General features: G+C 57.4%; 2 non-coding genes and 1 pseudogene across 2 annotated transcripts; all 3 read left to right on the forward strand.

Moving 5' to 3' along the window:
• Positions 1-1,336: 1,336 nt before the first annotated feature.
• LOC144420303 (small subunit ribosomal RNA) lies at positions 1,337-3,145 on the forward strand. The gene has a single exon (XR_013474656.1). It is a non-coding gene; the product is annotated as a small subunit ribosomal RNA (ribosomal RNA).
• Positions 3,146-3,443: 298 nt separating this feature from the next.
• LOC144420112 (5.8S ribosomal RNA) lies at positions 3,444-3,597 on the forward strand. The gene has a single exon (XR_013474471.1). It is a non-coding gene; the product is annotated as a 5.8S ribosomal RNA (ribosomal RNA).
• A 288-nt stretch (positions 3,598-3,885) lies between these two features.
• The window catches only part of LOC144420046 (large subunit ribosomal RNA), a 3,695-nt pseudogene continuing 2,580 nt past the window's right edge, over positions 3,886-5,000 (forward strand).

The raw sequence follows: 5,000 nt of genomic DNA on the forward strand, positions 1-5,000 counted from the left end.
AAAGTTAAAGTACAAACGTGCAAGCATACTAACCTAACCCTAGGTAAGGCATGTCAGAGCGAAAGACAGTAATTTCGAATGAGCCAAGAAAGAGCGGTGCGGGGCCGGTCGGAGCGCACCCTTTTTTCGGTGGCTGGCGGGCGAGAGAGTGCTGCGTCGCCGGCATCGGCGTCGAAAGAAACCGAGCCAAAAAAAGTTAAAGTACAAACGTGCAAGCATACTAACCTAACCCTAGGTAAGGCATGTCAAAGCGAAAGACAGTAAATTCGAATGAGCCAAGAAAGAGCGGTGCGGGGCCGGTCGGAGCGCACCCTTTTCTCGGTGGCTGGCGGGCGAGAGAGTGCTGCGTCGCCGGCATCGGCGTCGAAAGAAACCGAGCCGAAAAAAGTTAAAGTACAAACGTGCAAGCATACTAACCTAACCCTAGGTAAGGCATGTCAGAGCGAAAGACAGTAATTTCGAATGAGCCAAGAAAGAGCGGTGCGGGGCCGGTCGGAGCGCACCCTTTTCTCGGTGGCTGGCGGGCGAGAGAGTGCTGCGTCGCCGGCATCGGCGTCGAAAGAAGCCGAGCCGAAAAAAGTTAAAGTACAAACGTGCAAGCATACTAACCTAACCCTAGGTAAGGCATGTCAGAGCGAAAGACAGTAATTTCGAATGAGCCAAGAAAGAGCGGTGCGGGGCCGGTCGGAGCGCACCCTTTTCTCGGTGGCTGGCGGGCGAGAGAGTGCTGCGTCGCCGGCATCGGCGTCGAAAGAAGCCGAGCCGAAAAAAGTTAAAGTACAAACGTGCAAGCATACTAACCTAACCCTAGGTAAGGCATGTCAGAGCGAAAGACAGTAATTTCGAATGAGCCAAGAAAGAGCGGTGCGGGGCCGGTCGGAGCGCACCCTTTTCTCGGTGGCTGGCGGGCGAGAGAGTGCTGCGTCGCCGGCATCGGCGTCGAAAGAAACCGAGCCAAAAAAAGTTAAAGTACAAACGCGATGCTAATGAGCGAGCCGTTGTCTCGACTAATATGTAGGGGGCGTTCGATCGAGCGTCTGGCTTGAGCGCTTGTCGGCCTAGCAGAACGGTCGCATTGTTATGCCCGGGTTTTAGGCACCGCTGCAGGCGGCCGGCAGAGCTCTTGTTTGTGCGAAACTGAATGGATCGAGCCCGAGAGAGGGCGAGCAAAGAAAAAACGCAAATCGCTCCGCCTGGCACTGCCGGCGAGAGCGTGGACGTCGCGGCCAGCGACTGTCGAAGCTGAGTACGGCCGCAGGCGATCGCCTCGGTCTTAAACGAATGCGACGAGCACGCGCCGGGCGGCCCAGCAAGGGCCGAGCGCAGCTGTCGCAGCTATCTGGTTGATCCTGCCAGTAGTGATATGCTTGTCTCAAAGATTAAGCCATGCAGGTGCAAGTACGAGTTCTCGTAAAGCGAAACTGCGAATGGCTCATTAAATCAGTCTTGGTTTATTTGGTCTCGTAAGCGAAGTGGATAACTGTGGTAATTCTAGAGCTAATACATGCATTAAGCGCCGACTTCGGGAGGCGCGCTTTTATCAGATCAAAACCGACCGGGTTCGTCCTGTGACGTTTGATGACTCTGGATAACCACGCGGATCGTACGGTCTCTGCACCGACGACGTATCATTCAAGTGTCTGCCCTATCAACTGTCGAAGGTACGCTACGTGTCTACCTTTGTGATAACGGGTAACGGGGAATCAGGGTTCGATTCCGGAGAGGGAGCCTGAGAAACGGCTACCACATCCAAGGAAGGCAGCAGGCGCGCAAATTACCCATTCCCGACACGGGGAGGTAGTGACGAAAAATAACAATACAGGACTCTAACGAGGCCCTGTAATTGGAATGAGTACATCCTAAAACTCTTAACGAGTATCCATTGGAGGGCAAGTCTGGTGCCAGCAGCCGCGGTAATTCCAGCTCCAACAGTGTATGCTAAAGTTGTTGCGGTTGAAAAGCTCGTAGTTGGATTTTGGGCGAGCGCCGCCGGTCCGTCGCAAGGCGTGTCACTGGTTGCGTTCGCCTCACCTTCGGTTCTCCGTCGGTGCTCTTGACTGAGTGTCGGCGGTGGCCGATAAGTTTACTTTGAAAAAATTAGAGTGTTCAAAGCAGGCTGTTCGCCTGCATAGTGTTGCATGGAATAATGGAATAGGACCTCGGTTCTATTTTGTTGGTTTTCGGAGCACGAGGTAATGATTAAGAGGGACAGACGGGGGCGTCCGTACTCTGCCGTTAGAGGTGAAATTCTTGGATCGGCGGAAGACGAACTACTGCGAAAGCATTCGCCAAGAATGTTTTCTTTAATCAAGAGCGAAAGTCAGAGGTTGAAGACGATCAGATACCGTCCTAGTTCTGACTATAAACGATGCCAACTAGCGATCGGGAGGCGTTACCATGACGACCTTTCCGGCAGCTTCCGGGAAACCAAAGTCTTTGGGTTCCGGGGGAAGTATGGTTGCAAAGCTGAAACTTAAAGGAATTGACGGAAGGGCACCACCAGGAGTGGAGCCTGCGGCTTAATTTGACTCAACACGGGGAAACTCACCCGGCCCGGACACAGGTAGGATTGACAGATTGAGAGCTCTTTCTTGATTCTGTGGGTGGTGGTGCATGGCCGTTCTTAGTTGGTGGAGCGATTTGTCTGGTTAATTCCGATAACGAACGAGACTCTGGCATGCTAAATAGTTACGCGACCTTCTCGGTCGGCGTCTAACTTCTTAGAGGGACTAGTGGCGTTTAGCCACACGAGATTGAGCAATAACAGGTCTGTGATGCCCTTAGATGTCCGGGGCCGCACGCGCGCTACACTGAGTGAAGCAGCGAGTGTCTAACCTAGGCCGAAAGGTCCGGGTAACCCGTTGAACCTCATTCGTGATTGGGATAGGGACTTGCAATTGTTTCCCTTGAACGAGGAATTCCCAGTAAGCGCAAGTCATCAACTTGCGTTGATTACGTCCCTGCCCTTTGTACACACCGCCCGTCGCTACTACCGATTGAATGGTTTAGTGAGATCCTTGGATCGGCCCCGTCGCGGCTGGCAACGGCCGCGTCGGCGTGTCGAGAAGACGATCAAACTTGATCATTTAGAGGAAGTAAAAGTCGTAACAAGGTTTCCGTAGGTGAACCTGCGGAAGGATCATTACCGAAAGTGGTGGTAGGCCCCGGCCGACCGCGCACTTAATTGTCTTTGGGTGCCGCCGAGAGGGCGGCCGTCAATCGGGGTTCTGCCCCGTGCGACACGCGTAACACGTTGGCATAGCAAGGCAGCCGAGTGCGATGGTGGCTTCTGGGCACCGCGCTCGATGTGCCGCCGGCCCAGCCCGGCGGTCGCACGGCGCCGTTTGTTGGTGTTTTTGTGCAGTTGTTGTCGGTGGTGGTTTTGTGGTCGATCCCACAGTGTGACGTCCGCGCGCTTCGGCGCCGGGCGAAACGTCGAGGACGACTCTTAACGGTGGATCACTCGGCTCGCGAGTCGATGAAGGACGCAGCCAAGTGCGAGAAGTAATGTGAATTGCAGAACACATTGAACGTCGACCTTCTGAACGCGAATTGCGGTCTCGGGTCAATCCCGGGACCGCGTCTGCCTCAGGGTCGCGTTCGTCCTCACCCGAGGGCCGTCGCCTGGCCTCTGCGAAGACGGCCGGGCGTCGCCCCAAGTTGAAGCGGTCGCCGAGCTTTCTCGGCGCGACCGCGTGTCCCGTACACCGCCGGCCCCTCGACGTGTTCAACTACGTTCGAGGGGCGGGTCCAGGTCGGTCGGTCCGGTCACGAGATCAAGACCGACCGTGGGCCAAGGCGGCGACGGTACGCGCTCGGTCGGCGCCGGCGGCGACGACTTGCGATGCCAGCGGGCCGTGTAAGAAGCGGCCCGCTTGACACATACGACCTGAGTTCAGGCGAGAGCACCCGCTGAATTTAAGCATATTATTAAGCGGAGGAAAAGAAACCAACAGGGATTCCCTGAGTAACGGCGAGTGAACCGGGAAGAGTCCAGCGTCGAATCTGCGCGCTTTTCGAGCGCGCCGAGTTGTGACGTACGGAAGTCCCAGTGCGGCTGACGGCGAGCGCCGGTGTCCTTCTGATCGAGGCCTCGTCCCACGGCGGGTGTTAGGCCCATAGGGGCGCTTGCCTTGGCCGCTTCGGGTCTTCTCGAAGTCGGGTTGTTTGGGAATGCAGCCCAAAGCGGGTGGTAAACTCCACCTAAGACTAAATACGGTCGCGAGACCGATAGCGGACAAGTACCGTGAGGGAAAGTTGAAAAGCACTTTGAAGAGAGAGTTCAAGAGTACGTGAAACCGTTGAGAGGCAAACGGGAGGGCCCGTCAGGTCGCCGGCTCGCTTTCAGTTGGGTGCGGGGGCGCGCCGTCTCGGTTCGCGGACGCTTAAGGCGCCGCTGCCGAGTCGGCTCGCGCACCGTCTCAGCGCACTAGCGACCGGCGCGGGTCACGACCGGTTTGCCGTCGGTCTAAGTCCCCGCGCGAAGGTGGCCTCCGCTCCGGCGGGGGTGTTACAGCGCGCGGGCGGTGCGGCCCGGCGGCGGATCGAGGAAAGGATGCCGCGCGCTCTCTGTGTGCGGCCGTCGCCGTTCGGCTGGCTTGTCGTTCGCCTGCACTGTACGCAGTGCCGGTGTTCGGCGGGCTGCCGCGTCGGTGGCGCGCCGTCGACGCGCTCGGGGTCCGTGGCCACGTCGGCCACCCTCCCGACCCGTCTTGAAACACGGACCAAGGAGTCTAACATGAGCGCGAGTCGTCGAGTGGTTCGAGACTCGCAGGCGAAATGAAAGTGAAGGCGGCCTTTGGCCGAACGAGGTCGGACCCGGAGCCCCGTGCGGGCGCCGGCGCACGACCGGCCGATCGCACCCGCTCTGCCGGGGCGGTCGCGCAAGAGCGTCCATGTTGGGACCCGAAAGATGGTGAACTATGCCTGGGAAGGTCGAAGCCAGAGGAAACTCTGGTGGAGGACCGTAGCGATTTTGACGTGCAAATCGATCGTCCTAT

This window comes from Styela clava, chromosome 2, assembly GCF_964204865.1.
Source record: "Styela clava chromosome 2, kaStyClav1.hap1.2, whole genome shotgun sequence".
Taxonomy (NCBI): domain Eukaryota; kingdom Metazoa; phylum Chordata; class Ascidiacea; order Stolidobranchia; family Styelidae; genus Styela; species Styela clava.